Below are 18,472 nucleotides of genomic sequence, written 5' to 3' on the forward strand. Positions count from 1 at the left end.
GCCGGCGTGTTTTAAGTCGCGTCTGCGCGCCGGGGGAGCCGGGCGGGGGGGATGGGGATGGGGGGGGGGGGGGGGGTTGGTTGGTTATGTCTGTGTGTGTCTGTGTGGATTTTTAGGGTGCGTGAACTCCGCGCTGGGCCTTGGGCCTTGGGTTGCGTGGCCTGGTCTCACCCCGGCGCGGGGTGGGGGGGGGGGGCGGCCGGCAGTGGGAGTTATTGCCAATAATAACAATAATAATAATAATAGTAATAATAATTAACGACAACAGGGCTTGGTGCAGGGGGTTGGGGGGGCAGCGGGCACAGCCCCAGCTTTCCAGGGGGAAGGCGGCCGCCAACGCTCGTGTGAGGGGCTGTGGGAACTGCGTTTTCTTCTGAAAGTGAATCAGAATTTAATTTTATTTTTTTTTTAAAGTAAAAGAGTTGCTGTTGATCCACGAAAGACGCGCGCTAAAGTTTCCGAGGCGTCAGAAACGACGTGCCGTGAGTGACCTCGTGGAGGCGAGGAGGTACGCTCAATTTGGCTGGAGTTCTTGTGTAACTGGGGGGCCAGGGCTTGAGGAGGCTACTCCGTGTGCTGTTCTTACCAGTTAAGTAAACTGGAAGGAAATTGGCTGTTGCGCTTATCAAATGATGCAAACGTGACTTATCTGGCCACGAACAGCCTACGTGCAGTGTTTACGTCGCAAATGAGCCTTTGGGTTTGGCTTTAATTTCATACACCAGTCTTTTCTATTTTAACACACAGGTTTAAAAAGTAATTTGGACGGTGCTGGTAGTTTATTTCAGTATAGCCTACAGTAAACGTGTACTCTGCACCATGCAAATTTTAACCATGATACTGAGAACGGAAGAGGAACCACAACACTTTAAAAATTAATTCCTTTTATTTAATTTCATGAAGGTCATAGTTAAACTTTTTTGTAGAATCAGCCCCGGCCTGTATTCAGGAGAAGGTCCTAAAATACTTCCCTTAAAAAGAATTGCCAAGCTTGACCATACATGTGATAGTAATGTACAACAGACTTAAGTAAATGTTCTTGTCAGGACAGAAAAGGCCAAAAGAACAAGAGAACAGAGAAAGATGATGGTAGATTCATAATCAACAGCAAGGTGGATCTAATGTAGAAAAGTAAAACACTGTCAACCTATTTGTTGGTTTTATTTACACATTGGGAAGATTCTTGGTTGGAACATGTCCATAATAGCTTGTATTATACAATGCTTTCATGGGAGCTGGGCCGTTAAAATGATTAAGGGTCTGGAACATCTGACATACGAGGAGAGGCTGAGGGACCTGGGACTGCTCAGCCTGGAGAAGAGAAGTCTCGGGGTGGATCTTACCCACGTGTGTAAATACCTGATGGGGCAAGTAAAGATGGCAAAGCCAGGTTCTCCTCAGCGGTGTTGAGTGAAAGGACAAGAGGTGATGGCACAAACACAGGCAATTCAGTTTAAATGTAAGAAGAAAAAAAAATCCTGTGAATTCATTCAAACAGTGGAACAGGTTTCCCAGAGAGACTGAGAAGTCTCGGTCTTTGGAGATGCTCAAAACCCAACTGGACACAGCCTTGAGCAACCTGCTGTAGCTGACCCTGCTCTGAGCAGGAGGGTTGGACTAGACAATCTGCAGAGGTGCTTTCCAACTTGAATGATTCTACAATTTCTATGCTAGTTTTTGCAACAAACGTAAAGTGCATAGAAAATTATAATGAACAGCAGGATATCCAGTAAGGTCTTTGGTTCCAAGGACATTTTAATCAGTCTGTCATTCATGTAGGGAATGGAAGTCCGGAATACAGGGCTCATTACCCTTAAAGAGTCAGTGTATCCAAATGTTAGGTCATTGCAGGGGGAGACCTCAGAAAAGATGGGATGCCATTGAAGGACAAGTGGCAAGATGTTTTGTGAAGACCTGAATTTTAATTTCTTGACTAGTTGGCCATTCACCCTGTCTGCATGTAACCGTTCCACCTTTATCCCCTTGTTCTTTACTACTCGGGAGCCAGAGAGTAGCAGCTTTTGAGTCATCGGAGAGACATTTTTGTCCTGATGCAGCCATCACCTAAATGTTGTCCCCAGCCACCATGGTTTCCAGTAGGCCACAAACACCCTGGTATGATCAGGAACAGGGTAACTCCCATCAGGGGAGCTGCCAGAAAGGAAGCCATGTTTACAACTGATATTCACAGCCGCTGCTGCTCTCACCACTAGCGGAGGAGTCCAAGGGCAGAACGCACTTGAAAACTGCAGATACGATAAGTATGCTTGCACCTCCTTGGAACAGCACAGGTTAACTTATTTGCACAAATGTTTTTGTAACCTGTGCTTTTTGGAGTGGAGCAGGCAAATGATAAAAATACATTGTAAGCAATAGGATTTCTGACCTTAATTAATGATTAGGTTGGGTCAGATTTGATACACCAGAGACAGTATACAGCTTGTATATGAAAGTTTATACCGCTCAGTTGTTCACAGTCCTCTGAACAGAGCCCTTGCCTTCCAACTCTAATTTTGCCAGTGATCCCGTGTTTCTCTATATTTTTCCCTAGAGCTTGTTTTAGTGTCGCTCAGCAGTAGGTACCATGCTGTATCTGACTTTGCCCTCACAAAAGGCTGGTAGCTTTTGCTGAATGTCCTCTTAAAATTATACTTGTACTTAGCAGTCACGGAGTTAGTTCTGAAGGTGCATGCTGGTAATTTCTTACTTGGACACTTAATGATCACATTGGCTGTTAACGATGTTATGATCAGATTCTATCTAGGCAATCTTAAAAAGAGTTAGCATGTCCTTCAAGTCATGAAAAATTGGTATGGCTGTAAGTCAGTATGGCTGATAATGTCTGCATACATCTCGCTGCTGATAATTTACCTGTGAATAAATTGTAAAAATTAGTAAAGAGCCATTTTCAGTCACAGTGCCTTCCTGTTTACCTTGTGTCTTACTTAGGTCCATTTCCAGCTATTGGCAACATGCTTAGCAAACACCAGTGTGCTGAGTAACACTGCTAGATTTCTCAAGCTCTGGCTCCTCAATTAATAACGACCCTGGGTTAGAAGATGCTAAATTGAGGGTCGTCAGCTTTGTGTTGACTGCTTTGAAGGCCTTTAGGTAAAGATGTGTTTGCTTCCTGATCTACAATGAAACTGAGTTATTTTATCATTCAATTACATTATCATGTTTCCTTTAACAGTAGCAATTTTTTCAACCTTGATGAACCCGTCAGCTGGTGATGAGTGGTCATCTTGAGTTGAATCAAGGTCACTTCAATGCACGGTAAACATACTGCACCTGCTGAAGTGATCCGTTCATGGTTCTCCTATGCAGCCGCAGTGATGGAGGGAAATTAGAGGCTGGGTAGGAAAGAAAGTGTGTGGGGGGGTTGTTCTCATTTCTCCCAGAATAGTCTGTTAATATATTTTAATGGAAATTCTACGAATAATTTTTCTGTCTTCCAGCTTCTGTTTTAAACTTGTCTATAAAAAAGAATTACCGTTGTCTTATCCAAGGATCTAAAGTCCTCCATAACTTTTTCTGGTTTAATTGTTAATAATACTGCGCATGCACCAATATTTACCTGCAATCATTTGATTAAAAAGGAATGACTAAGGAGGATTGACGTTGTTCATAACAGTGGTAAAAATGTTTACTTCGTAACTGTAGTAGCTGCTGACTTCCCGTAAGGAAGAGTTGGAAAAAACATCTTTTCGTTTTGGCTGTCTGTGGTCCACCTTTGAAACTAACTACACGAGAAACAGAAGTTTGATGTAGTTAAATACAAAAACTTGAGCATGTGATTCGGAGGCAGTGCTTGTAATACTGTTGTCCACTAAACCATTTGTGATGTCCAATGAAAAATGAATTACCTCTACTAGTAACATCTCAGCTATTCATCCAAGCGACCCATGATACGTATCAAAGGCTGCACGCATTTGAAACAAATGAGGATTTCAAAAGAACCCAAACACCCGAGTATTTAGTATTCTTGTTTTCATACAGCTTGTATCATGGCCACTAAAACTGCCCCTGACAAGGACTGTCGAGGACAAAGAGCTTTTTAGTGTTTTAGCAAATGCATATTTCTATCGGTAGATGGAAAAAGGGTGGTGGAGTATGTGTTTCTGTTTTCCGTGTGACAAAACCAGCAAAATGTGTTCGTAGCTCAGGAAGGTTAAATAAAGCGGTTTTCAGTCTACGAGCAACTCTGCAAGGTTTAAATTGTGAACTTTTGCTGGGATAGGTTTGCCAGCAACGTCAGTTCCTTTATTAGAATTAATTTACTCAGGAAGAAAGGAGTGTCGCATAGAGCATCTCAACCAAAGTGGTGGTTTGTAGTATAAGCTACAACTGTACTAGGAACCTTTTTTCATGCATAGTGTATTTGGGGCAGTTAAACTGAAAAGGAAACCTTGTAAAAATACATTCCAAAGTGAAGGAAGTAGGAGGGATAAGCGGTCATTCTATTATTACTATTTAATCTGCAAGTCCAGATAACCCTGGAGTCTTAAAAGTAAACATAGCAGAGGAAAGGCTGTCAGACTGAAAGTCTGCTAGACCTCGTAAGCTGTTTCTCGACAGCAATCAGTAGAAAAAGCCTAGTGAGAAGTACAAGTATAGGGAGAAGGTAGAGTGGTACGTGCCTCAAAGTACACTCCTGCCTGCCTTTGTCAGCAGAGGAGGTGGCTGATCCATTTACAATAATAAATCTGAAAAGGTTCGAGCTATTTCAGAAAGAGTGGTATCATCAGGGCCAGTTCCCGTTTGTCTGAGCAGGATGAGTCAGGTACTAGTAAGCCAGCCCATTATGTCAGTCCTCAGCAAAATAATGGAAAAGAAAACACAAGATTTCTTTGATAAAGAATAAAAGGAAAAGAATATAACTAATACCAGTAAGTGTGGCTCAAGAAGAAAAAGATCTTGGCAAACACACCGAGCTTTGTTACTTGAGTAGGTGAGAAGTTTCAGCACAAAATTAATGGTGTAGGTGGAGTAGACTTTGGTAATGTGCTTCATACTGCACAGCAGTGAGTCTCACTTTAATATGCTAAATGGCTTAAAAGCTGATGGACTGACGGATCCGAAGAAATAAGTAACATTACAAAAATAACCAAACGGTTGGATTGTTCACAGAGGTGGAGCCTTAGTTACGGCCCAACACTTCCATCACGGTCTAGAAGTCATCATAGTATTGCCACTGATTTTATTTGTGGCTATGACAAAGATGCTGGAGTGAGTAAGTACAGATGATGAGGAAAAGACAATAATGCAGAACAGTCACACAGACTGGTTTACTCTGTAAATGAAACCACTTCAATTGAAGTTCTGTCTTAATGTGTCCAAAACGCAGGATTATGTATCTAGGATTAATGAATGCAAATCATGTACCTAGAAGATATTACTGATTCCTGGAAAGCAGAGGCTTTAGAAAAGATTAAAGGGACACAATCACAAGATGCCTCAAAAAGAGTCTTGCTATACACGTGGGACAAAAAAAGGCTAGTGCTGTTTAGGGATGCTGACAGCAGAGTAGATAGTAGAAATAAGGTGAGTTTATATCTGCTGGATCCGCTTTTTTAAATAGACTGAAAACCAGAGAGGCCACAAAGAATCATGAAAGGATTTAGAGGCTTAAAAGGTCTTTAGCTGTTTAATAACAATAGGAACAAGAAAATAGAGATACATGAATTATATAGTGCTTTCCTGGTAATGGGAAGTCACTTTAGTCTAGAGAAAGATGTAACTGAAGTCGATAGCCAGAAGTTTATACAAGATGCATTCAATTTAAAACCTTAGACTTGACTTTCTAAATGGTCAAATGTGATCAACCACTAAGGAAACATACGGGACAGGATGAGTTCTCCCCACCTTGATGCCTTCAGCTCAAAACTGGATGGCTTTCTGACATTTTTGCCCGAGTCTTACTCAGAGTGAGTGAAATTTAACAGCTTATACCATAGAGAGGTTCATATTAGGCCATCTGTGGCAATTCAGAAGGGGAAGTAAGTACAGGTATCTAGAAGAACATAATTTCTTGAAGTCATATTTTTTAGTATGCTGATGTTTTCTATTTAAGAATAGTTTCAAATCATTCCTTTTGCTCTGTCGAGACATGCCCAGGCCTAGTTGCTGTGTAGTAGACAGTAAAATCTTCTTGTCCCTTTTTATAGTCTCCATAGGGCTGATCAGAATTACTAAAGAATTGTCCAGACATTAATTTACGTTTGTAAGTTAAGCTAATGTAATTATCTAATACAAACCCGTGGAGACACTTCATTCTGTAGAATCCTCCAGTGTCCATGCTTGGGTGCTTGTACTCAGTGAGCGGTGCCTGTTTCTCCCCTCTCTCTGGTCTCAGATATTAGAGGACTGATATTTCTAAATATTGCCAAGCCTTTTACTGGCAGACTGAGGCCCTATTCCTGTTTTTCTTTGCTGACTGCTTTAGGAAAGGGTCTTTCTATGGCCGCCACAAGAAAATAGCGCCACCAGCTTGCCATCACCAGCCTTCATTGCCTCATGGCAACCACTTGGTCCTTCACCAAAAATGTCCCAGGCTAGATGGTCTCCAAGGACCTGGAAACATGCAGTGTAAAATGGGCTGTGACCCACAGAAAGAAATGAATCAGAGATTATTTGATCCCAGCCACTGTGCCCAAAATGGGTCTGAAAAGGGGTTTCTTTAAATCCTTTCAGTTGGGGCAAAAATACAGGCCAGAGAGCAGTTGCTGGAACTTCCCAAAGCAGTGCTGGTTATTGCTGCCTGCTGTGACAGAGGCATGTGACCATGCACGAAATCTCAGTGGATTAAGTCAAGTCCTTTGAAACCGCCTACAGAAAAGTGAAGGCAGCTCAAGTCATCGGGAATTGACAGGATGCTTTGTCCACAGTGTGAAGTGTTGAATTATATTGTGGCCAAGGAACCAACATCACCAAATTCAGTGAAATCGCAGCATAGGGCAGGTGCAGTCAGACAAAACGGACACAAGGTTCTCCAAGGTGTGAAGCGATGTTAGGGCTCGGCCTTCCTGCTGGACAGGGGAATGAGAGTTGTATATGATTAATCTTTTTTGTGGGTAGGAGATCACAAGCCTGTAAAATGCCCAGATCTCGCTACACATACGTGATCCATAGGCATCAAAGGGCAAGTGCTTTATAACCGAGCATCCCTCTCTCAGGGCACGGTTCAAATGGTTTCACTTTGGCAGGCACTAAATTGGTCACAAGCTGCTCACAAGTAGAGGCTTTCCTGTTCTACAGGTGGCTCTGTTAGTTACCTGCCTCATTAAAGACAGGATAAAATCAGCACAGATAAAATCCAGGACAGTTACCTGCCGTATTCCCTAGCTTCAGCAACTAGCAGTCCTCCTGGATTTTGCTGCATGAGCTGCTCCCACGAGGCAGGATCCTCACCACGGAGCTTGAGGAGCAGCTGAACACTGCGGCTTGGTGTGCTGCCCATCACCCGCCCTGGGAGGCTGCGAAATCCTTTGACCCATCCATCTGCACTTTCCCAATCGCCGCTGATTTTCGGGATGCTCCCTGAGAGACCCGAAGAGAGAACTGGCTTGGTGTCAGCGGGGAAGCTGCACATAGTTTCTGGGAAACGAGGCTTGGAAAGCCCAACCTGGTCTGGAAAAGGTGCCCAGGCTGCCACAGTGCCTGGGTTTCGGGTACATCTGGGCTGATGTTTGTCAGAACAAATGGCTGCGCCACTGAGATGGGCACGTGATGGCTCATACCAACACATGCAGCACAAAGCCACCAACTCCCTTCAACCCGCGGAGCAAAAGTGCCATACGTACTCAGGGATACCGAGCCACCCCATGGCACAGCTCTATAATCGCCTCCAAGACCAGAAATACCGTCCTGTTTTGTTTAGCAGCATGGTTGAATTTGACTGTCTTATCAGTCTCCAAATTTAGGACAAATTTAGACAACCAAAGTTGCAATGCTTACTGAACTGCCTGTGCGTACAGGCAGCCAAAATGCTTGGGAGCCAAAGGCTTGAGTGCCAAGGAAGATGAACGAAGCTGTAAGAAATTCTTTTGATGATGAAACTAGTTGCAGTGAGTGAAGTAATGTAACAAAGATTGACCTGAACAGTCATGTATTTGTACACAAAATAGGCTTGTGTTTGGTCTGTCTGTGCTGTGCTACCCAAGATAGTTGTAGAGGAAGATCAGAAGATAGTCTAGGTATATACGGTGTTATGGTGGTGGTATACAAAGTCCATAGGTTTGAACTGACCTAATAAGTTTAAATCGGTGAAAGTGTTGTAAGGCCAATATGAAATCTCTACAGCTGTGCATCTCTCTCGGATAACCTCTCTATTTAGAATTATAGAATGGTTTGGGTTGGAGGGAGCCTTTAAAGATCATCTAGTCCAACCCTCCTGCCACAAGCAGGGACATTTTCAACTCCATCAGGTTGCTCAGAGCCCCGTCCAGCCTGACCTGGAATGTTTCCAGGGATGGGGCATCGACCACCCTCTAAATAAAAAAATTCTTCCTTATATCTAGTCTGAATCTGCCCTCTTTTAGTTTAAAACCATTACCCCTTGTTCTGTCATAACAGGCCCTATTAAAAAGTCTGTCCCCATCTTATAAGCCCCCTTTGGGTGCTGGCAGGCTGCTGTAAGGTCTCCCCAGAGCCTTTTCTTCTCCAGGCTGAACAACCCCACCGCTCTCAGCCTTTCCTACAGCAGAGGTGCTCCAGCCTCTGATCATTTTCGTGTCCCTCCTCTGGATTTGCTCCAACAGGTCCATGTCTGTCCTGTGCCAAGGACCCCAGAGCTGGATGCAGGACTGCCAGTGGGGTCTCACCTGATCGGAGCAGAGGGGCAGAATCGCCTGACCCGTATCCCTCAGGACTGCGAACTCCACCAGTGCGTGATCACTGCTGCCTCCAATCTTGACGTCACCGATTAGCTCACTTGCATTGGTGACCATCAGGTCCAGTATTGCATCCCCTCTGGTAGGGCTGTCTATTACCTGGCTTAAAAAGTTATCCTCCATGCGCTCCGGGAGTCTCCTGGATTGCCTACAGCTCTCTGTGCTGCTTTTGCAGATGTCGGAGGGGTTGAAGTCCCCCAGCAGGACAAGAGCCGGCGAGCGTGATGCCTCCTGTCGCTGGGGTAAGAAGGCGTTGTCAGCGGGTTCCCCTCGATCGGGCAATCTGTAGTAGGCACCAACCACAAGGTAGGTTGGTTCCCCTTTTTGAGATTTTTATATAAGCAATGCGCAGCATAGTGTCACTTATTTTGAAGCTGACATTTTGCATTTTACAGGTTTATAGTTGCTCCTAAAACTTTTGCCAGCTTGCACGAGTCTGAAATTTTCCATAAGGGGTGTTGGCCTCAAACTGAATTTTTTTGGGAAGATTCCAGACACAGTTTTTTCAGCTGCCTGAGATCAAAATGCAGATTATTTGCCCTTGCTAAAAAAACCAAACCAAAACAAAACCAAAACGAAGGGGTTTTTAAATTGAAAAGTTAAAGAAAAAAAATTTACATTTAAACAGCAGGATGCTCCTTGTGTTGAGCAGGGGTCCCTGGCATCCTCTGGAGAATTGCCAAGTTATCTGGCTGCATAAAAGTCTTTGAAATATCTTGGTTTACAAATATTCAGTAGACTTCTGAATACTTAGTTGTTAAAGGTAGGGTTTCACAGGCAATTTTATTTCTAGTGCTTCCTTATTAAGTGCTGTGCAAGCTTAAAGGAATTTTTAATTGGGTAGGGAGGTTAATTATTTATTCTACCATTTCAAATAACATCCTCTTAGTTTAAACTCTCATTGGCTTAAGGAAAGAAAGGTAAAAAAAAAAATAATCCAAGATTTACCTTATAACTCTCTAAGCTCACATTTCATTTGCCTTATTTGTCCATGAATCAAAGATATCACCTCCAGAGTTGTTGGCAAGTACATGTAATAAAGGTAAAAGGACTAGTAAATATTCAACCTGATACATTGCTGGAAGTCAGCACTGACACATCTTGAAAAAGAAAGGCTAGAGAGGACTCAAAGAGTTAAAAGGTATTTCTCTTTTCTCTTTTTGGCTAATAAAGTTGTAGATGGCCCTGAGGGCTATCTACTTCAGTGACTACATAAGCATTGCATTTTGAAATAGGACTGCACCAGCCCCTCCCTGTTTCTCCAATAAATAGTTTAACAAGACAGCAGGGCATTACAAAACAAACCATTACACACAAACCCTCTTTTCAGTGAGACTTTAATAGAAACAAAATTTGCTGCCAGAGTAGCAGTAAAGACAACACTGAGTTTTAGGGTTTTATTTTTTAATTCAAAGCTGTGTTATTTGCCCTCGCTCCAGCAAAACTCTTCCTTAGCTACATTAATGGTGCTCTGGGTGAGCCACAAGGTTACTTTGAAACCCTTTGGTGAAAGATCCTGTGTAAAACTGAAAATTGAGTTCCTCTGGCACAGATATAAGCAGCTTCTTTTCTCATCTTTACATAAAAACACATCATACAGGATTGGACCAACAGGACTCCAATTGAATGGAGCAAAAAGCAGCAAAGCACAAATTAAACTTCTAAAAGTCAAGGGTTCTCTGAAGAAGCCCCTCGTCTCTCCCTGTCCTCACCTGACTTGAGGTGCGGAATCTGCACTCTAATTGATAGGAGCTTGTGATCTGCTTATACATGGTGAAGCAGCTTTTCAGCACTCCGTAAGCTGCCAGGTTACACAGGTAAGTACTGAGAATCCACTTTTCTGTGACATGACGTCAAAAGAGACCTTTCAATAAAGCTCAGAATCATTTCAAAGACAAACATGAAGTTTTAACTGCAAAAGTAGATTCCCAGCATGAACATACAAATTGGTAGAACTGCAACAGCGTGAAGCAGCCAGTAATGTAAAGGAAGAATTAGGCCTTCAGGAAAATGGAAATAATTTCAGATCACAGTTTCCAAAACACTTAAAGCACAAGCTTACCTTTAAGTGCATAATGGTCCCACTGGTGTTAACAGGACAATTTGTGTGCCTAAAGCGTACAGGTACACGGTTTGCAGGGCTGTCCCGGCGTTCGCTGGCTCAGCACATTTAACACGCGTGTTGCCAGACAACTAGGCGAGAAACCAAAACCATATGGAGAATACGGGAATGCTTGCGATCGCTGCGGAAGAACTAATTATGCTCTCATAGCTTTTTTTTTTTTTGGGTGAAAAGTGTGGCTCCACATCAGATTTATAAAGGATTAAGTTGTATACAATTACTGCCAAAGGAATAAGTGGGAGACAATTTAAAGAAAAATACTTGTTACTAAACTTCACGTTATCAACAGCATTTTGGTTGTAGCCAGGAAAAAGTACAAAAGAAAAAGCGTCGTTCTGTACACCCAGTGCTAAGTCACTGAGGTAAAAAAAAACTTCTTTACTGAAAACCTGCAAAGCTGCAACTTAATTCTGTATGTATAATAGTTAGGACTATGTTGCAAATGAAATATTTTGAGATTCATAATAGGTTACATAGTCAAATAGATGATAAGCAAAAACAGGAAGAAAAATGAATCGGAAAACCTTAAGGCACATTTGCAGGAGAAAATGCTTTTCGGATTTTCATCATAAACTAAATAAACTGAAATAACTAAACATAGAATTGTGTAATGTTTGGCAGGGGAAGAGGCTTTCTAAATAACATAATGGATCATGTCTAGTACATTAGATTTCTTTACAAATGTCCACAGAGAGGCAACAAAGAAGAGCTGGTGCCCTGATTCGTTAGAATCCTTAGGATTGTGGTACATGAGACTTAATTTGTGAATCTTTTTTTTGCAAATGTAATGAAATATTAAAAAAAGGTATACTAGGCATTAGAAAGCAACTGCTTGAACTGAAAAGTTGGTGTTTTATAAATGCATACCCTGCAATTTCTTAATGAAGCCTTCCTCAATGCAAGTAAATATCATATAAATATTATTTAATCAGTTTTCATCCATGCTTGAACATGGTGTTCTGGTTCCTTGTATTTTATAAAAGACATTGAAGAATATGTATTTATTTGAATATTTGAGGCAATTCCTTCAGCAAGACGCCTGTTCCTTGGCACCAAAAGTCTCTTGCCTATTCCTTCTTCGTTGCACAGTACCCATGTTAGGAGTCTTGGTTTTTTGTTTGGGTTTTAATCCGTTCAAGGTAAGAAAGGAGAAGAACTTATTTATGTACGTGTAACACTTACATACAGTTTTTGACCGTCACAGCTGGTATGTTATTCACCACATACCAAAGCCTCTGTAAAAATGTTTATTCTACCTGGGTTTAGTCTGGAAAGGCATGAAACAAGCACTTCTGCTATGCCAGTAGGATTGACTGGAGTCGAACTGGATATTAGATGCGCACGTATAGATGTAGCTTTACAGAAACAGGAGCAGCAACACAAAGCCAGAGCGCATTCGTCATTTTAGCATCATGGTAAATAAACATCAGCTATTAAGCCAACTGTGCTAAAAGAATTATGGCAATAGAAGAACTGATGAATGACAAGTAGGCTACGCAGAGAGTGGGGATTGCAGTAAAAAGGCAACGGAACGTATCGTGCGTGCACAAGCACCATCATATGGTCAGGAGGTGACAGGGTCTGGAAACCAGCAGTTTGTGCAATGCTGCTGCTGTTATTATTAAAGGCAGGGCAGCTGTTTGAAGCTTTGTCAATGTTTAGCCCCAGCCTTGCAGCAAGAAGTGACCCAGAACGGCTCATGGAAAACCAGCAGAAACTCCTTTTCCAGCAGCGAGCTAGAAGGAACTTTTGAAAGGGCTACAAAACTAGTGCAACAAAACCATAATTTTAAAATGCTTTTGGATTTTGTATATACTAGAACAAAATCAGCAAAGATATTAATTGAAAATTCATGCTTCACCCCTCCAGAATAAAATCTGAGATTTGGCTGGAAATGGCATTTCCCAAATGCATACTGAAGTCTCAGAAATAATTTCCAGCACAGCGCCTTAACTGTGCACCATTGCACAACATATCTACTTATTTGTATTGAAGAAGCATGATGTATTACATCATGCTGCCTTCTTAAATATTGAAGTAATGCAGCCTGGCACAGCAATGTCTTCAGTCAGCATTGTATCCTTTAACAATGCTTTAGTTCAACTTGAGCCAATAGAAAATACTGTACGAGAGGTCAAACCTCCTCCCTTTTACACTGTTGAAAACCACTCGGTGCCTCAACCAGGAAAACAGAGCAAGACAGAAGCTAACGTAAGAACTGTTGAACTAGCAGAACCGCTAATCGCCCTCATTTTTTCCCCCACCACATTTTATTTTGGCTAGTTTAAGGGACTTCCCTGTGAGACACTGGGAGAGCACTCAAAAATGATCTATAAAACCGTTTTGTCACCTGAATAGTTACCTGCTCCACCATTACGTATATTTAACTCCTGCAACAACAAACTTTATACATCTGTATATAACCACAGGGCTCTGGTGACTATGTAGAGCTTAAACTTTTACTTTTAGGAACTAGGCCTGCATGGTTAGAGCCAAGGTGGTTAAAGAAGCAATACAAATCAACTTTTCCTAAAACCTCTTCTTTTTAAGATACACAGCGCAACAAAATAAAACATCATCCTCCATTTTTGCCGAGTCCAAGTCTACCCATGCTTTGGAGACTTTCTATTTTTCTCAGTGTTCTATAGCTGTTTCTTCATACAATGAACCTCAGTAAGCATCATGCAGAAGTACAAGCTCTTAGCTTTATTTCTTTCCTGCATCACAGATTTACTCTAGTTTCTGCACAGCCATTCACTGATCTTTTTCTAGAGAGGTAGTGTTATTTATATGCAACAGTATAAGTAGCATAAGTATACATGTACTAATGCCTTAGAGAAAACTTCACTATGAAATTAAGATGATGACTCTTTCTCTCCACATTTTTGTGAAACCAGGGCTTTGAAAGCCAACCTAAGGTGTTAGCAGCAGCAGCACCGCAACTGTGGGAAATGCTGTCTTCATACAACCCTCCTCGTTATACACCCAACCAAAATGCAGATACTCCACCCATACTCTCAGCTGTGCCTCCTTTCTTTAATCAGCTCAGAATAACTCCTAAAAATAATGAAGCAGGGGAAACTGCCAGAATTTGGGGGAAGGAAAACCAAAGATGTTTTGGGTTTATTTCATCCATCATTCACTTGCATTTTTACTGCTTGGAATTGCAATATTACAGTTATAATATCCTGGCTCAAATTGCGTTATCAGCGTGAATAGATCTATAGAACTGATACATGCACACAGGCTGGGATATAGTATTAGTTTAATGGAGATAGAGTGCAAAGTCATACATATAAAGTCTTAAGTTACATTAGCTATCTGAGAAAACATGAAGGTTATTTTCTGCCTGGGGAAAGCAAAATAGAATTTCCCATATTCCCCGTCACCTGAAACCTTATGACAGAAATTTCATTTTAAATCCAAGCTGCCAACAGAAAAGACTGTCTCTCATCTACATCTCTCCTTTCATTTCTAAAAAAAAAAAATTAAAAAAAAAATCAGGTTTTTCAAACCTGTTCCCTCATCTGATTCACTGCACATCTGTACAAGCATTAGAGCTGAAACAACCTGTATGGGCAGCAAGCACCCAGGAACAGGATAGGTCTAAGCTTCAACAGCAACCCAGGCTTCTGCTCCTTTAAAGCAGCTGTATGACCACTGCTGTCATTAATCTGACATTTCCCTATTTTAGCAGGTTCATGCTTCTACAGAAGTTACGAAGGTGACTGACCTTCATTTTAAAGATTCCAGTAAAAGCATTTTTTCCTGAATTTTTCTTTATGGCAAATTTAAGGTAGTGGGTGATTTTCTTGCCTGTTACGCAGCAAGATCTGAATGGAAGAGAACTTGGAACAGGGCACTGGGGAGACACTTCTATGTCTTTTGTCACTGTTAGTAACTCAATGCTAGTCTATAGACAATGAAATCTTCTGTACAAATAGGGATGGGCAGTAAAGGGATCACTTTTACCTTTCATTTTCACAGAGAGAACTGGTGGGAGAAAGGGTAGGGAGAAAAAAAGAATAAACTGAACAAGCTCTCCTGTGGGTGTTATTCCACTTTGGAGTAAGTTGAGTTTCCACCTGGAGTTAACTACAGTCACAGTTCTGAACACTGGCCCTCCAAATCCCTGTAGTATCCTGACAGTTGTTGCAAGTCTCGTGCTGTGAAGAGCATGCATACAGAGGATTCAAATCCACCCGTGGTACCCCGAGTGACAAGGACTTCAGCATTCTATGCTGATGTGGAAGAGGTGTGAGTCCTCACTGTGAATGAAGTATGTGACCCTTGATAGCGGGAATAGGGGGTTTCTGCTCTCTTAAAAAATGTTTTGCTCCTTTAATAAGGTTTTCACACTTACCTGGATGGGAAGCAGAAACACTAAAAAAAAAACCCCAAAAACCACAAAACCAAAACAGAACCCCAGAGTGCTGTTCAAAAGCAGTTTTTCCACTGAAGATAATCTCTAGCCACGAAGGCTCGGATATACAGCATAGTGCTGGAGAGCTGCTCTAGGTCAGGGGTTGCACACACACCTTGGAGAGCAACCACTCCTTCCTCCTCTAGTTTCTATTCAGTTTTAAACTTAACTTCAGTTCCATCAGGAAACAGGAAACTAGCATCCACTTTTCTTAAGAATAACCTCATTTCCGTGCATAAAATCAAGTGAAGCAGCAGTTACCCCACTGGCATTTACAAAAAGCTTAAGTGAAGAACGACTTCCAGTTTTGTCCACCTTTGCTTCCTTAAAATCTAATTCCTTAAACTAGGTAACCAATCTCAATTTTAACGGGGCAATACAGTATTTGTGATACAGATAAACATAATGGAGAACTCTGTTTCTTAAGTAGCTAATTTGAGTGAACCAGCAAAAACTCCCTGGAATGACAGCCAGCCAGCATCTCTTGCTAGTTTTAATACAAATCCAATCACAGGTCAATCAAAACAAACCAAACTCAAACCAGGTAGTAGTTAACTTACACTGGTCTGGTAGCTTTCTTAGATACCAGAAGTCTTTTGCAAAGTATTTGTTGAGGTAATATACTTTCCTCCCCACAGTGAAGAGGTACCGCTATACTAGCGCCCTCCTAAAACCAATTACCAAGATCGGACAGATGACTGGAAGAGAGTCAGTTACCTTGGTGTCGGTACTGGTGCCATGCGAGATGCCCTGCTCTATCCAGCTACTGCTCCAGAACGCGGCAAGCGTTGACAGCTGCCCATTCCACACATGTGCCCTGGCTAGCCAAGCCCTTTGAAATGCAACTGCACACCTACGTTCAGGGAGCTAAATCTGACCAATGAAGGGGGGGAAAAAAAAAAAAAAAAAAAAAAATCACTCTGAAACAAATCAGAGCACTCACAAGTCATCTGTTACTATTTTCATCCTGGCCAAGAAAACTGAAGTAATTTTCAACTTCCTTAGTTTTACAGGGTATTTTTTTCTCTCGTCATTCATCTGAATCTCAGCATTACAATTCAGCAAATGCAGAGTGGGTGGACACAGACACATCAGCACATCATTTATTTACACTTACACTGTTCATACTTGGCTCTCCGATGCTGCAGAGTCATGTGCTTCATGTGTTCATCGAAGTCTCAAAATGTTCCCATTATTCTTCACTCATGCCAGCAGAGTCAAAGCCTTCCAGTTAGAGGAAATGTAACATCTTGGCAGTAAAAAAGAACTTGGCATGTTATCTGTCCCCCAGCCCCTACCCTGGTGTGACAGGATATATAGCACACTGTTGATGTCATATGTAAACCATAGCTGACACCTCAGACTACCTATACGTGCTCCTAACCTCCCTTCTTCTCTTGGGAAGGATCAGGAATAGACTTTGGGCCAGACACACTATTCCGTAACAACCGTCCCACTCTTAAGCGACTCTTCTGCACGACACCGCACACGTGCACAAATAACAAACCTAAGCCCACCATCAGAAAGAAGTGGAGAACAGTTCAAAATACAAGAAACTGCCTTGGGAGAGGGCTGCAGCTGCTAAAAACCCCTAGCCCAGCCTGGAAGAGCCACCGTGAAAGCAGGCTGATACAAGAACGGGCCAGAAGCAAAATTTGCTACCCTGGCACTTCATTGCCTCTATTCTCTCTCTAGTTTCCACCAGTTCCTGTGTGTGCTGTCAGAGAAACAAAACATGACTTAACATTTCAGAGGGAGCAAGACACTTTGATAAAGCATTTCTTCATGTTACTGATAACATACATCTACCTAATAAATCTGGTATCAACTACAGCAGTATCAAATCATGTTTTAGACCTAAATTAAGTAATGACCTATGGCTACTAATCCTAGCACTAAGACAATACTAGTACTTCACATCTATTACCTACCCAAGTGAAGGAGTACATGATGTGTTTTGGAACGATTATGGCACTTATTTTTTAAATTGCAGATCAAGAGATTAAGTCCCAATCTCCAAAATATCTGGATGCCTAAAAAAAGCCTATGGGTGCTTAACCAATTTCTCAGAAGCATTTATCTATCATTAAAGCCACACATTCAGTGCATTTCGAAAGAACTCTTTGGACTAGATTTCACCCTGGTGGTGGTGTCATCCTAGCACTCTGCGGTAGCTTACTTTCTCTTCTGTGCTCACCCTCATGATCCCAAACCAGGCAAGATGTAAGCTTATCCAAGTTCCTAAAATTACAAAAATGAGCTTCCAAAGCACAGAAGATGCAGTGTTTGAAACACACATTGAAGACTATACTGGTGAAGTGCTAGGAGAATCAGGAAGAATTACAGCTGACTCCCTTTCTTTTAAGAAGGAGAAGCAGTATACAAAAATTAGTGTATTTACTCTCAACACCATGTGAGGTAGAAGTACTTTACAAATGGAGAAACTGAGTACAGGAATGTAGATGAAACAAGGGAACACAAAATACAATGCAGAATCAGGAACAAAACTCAAGCTGCTTCACCAAGGTCCATTTTGATGAGTGAAACAGTATTTACCTTTAGAATGCCCTTGAAGATATGAAATACAACAGAAACCAGGCTTTGAAAATAAACACAGTACTTGTATAAGAAGTATGGAAAGTAACATGACTTGCTAGTCTAGTATCTAAAATACCTAGAACTATGTACATTAGTACAAATGAAGAAGTAAAACCTAAATGGATTAAAAGTATTAGCACCCTACAGTAAGTTTATTACATTATGTTTTCTCCTAAGGAGTGTGATTCAGGCTAGCTAACCAAGGATGGTTTTACACCTTTTTCCTCATCTCATTCCAAATTCCCCCCTGCCCCCCCCCATCATTACCTTCTATAGCCTTTTCCAGATACTTTATAGTTCAAGATCATAGCTAATACTTGCTCAATATAACTTCGAAATAAACAGTTTACTCCTACCGTATAAAGAGCTCCCAGGTCACCCACAGAGTTCCATGATGACAAACACCTATGTTTCAAATTAAATCACATTCTTTTCATA

The 18,472-nt window shown here is 41.7% G+C and overlaps 1 long non-coding RNA gene across 10 annotated transcripts; it reads left to right on the forward strand.

Moving 5' to 3' along the window:
* The first annotated feature begins 88 nt into the window (after positions 1–88).
* Positions 89–18,429, forward strand: LOC126053210 (uncharacterized). 10 transcript variants are annotated; one of them, XR_007510307.1, is made up of 6 exons: positions 89–508; positions 8,760–8,973; positions 9,067–9,197; positions 9,894–10,032; positions 10,492–15,292; positions 16,075–18,429. It is a non-coding gene; the product is annotated as an uncharacterized LOC126053210 (long non-coding RNA). The 10 variants fall into 10 exon arrangements; XR_007510305.1 differs by lacking the exon at positions 9,894–10,032 and having other exon boundaries at positions 10,492–10,708; positions 12,280–15,292; XR_007510303.1 differs by lacking the exon at positions 9,894–10,032 and having other exon boundaries at positions 10,492–10,708; positions 15,001–15,292.
* The last annotated feature ends 43 nt before the right edge of the window (positions 18,430–18,472 follow it).

The sequence above is a fragment of the Accipiter gentilis genome, chromosome 32 (genome assembly GCF_929443795.1).
Source record: "Accipiter gentilis chromosome 32, bAccGen1.1, whole genome shotgun sequence".
NCBI lineage: Eukaryota > Metazoa > Chordata > Aves > Accipitriformes > Accipitridae > Astur > Astur gentilis.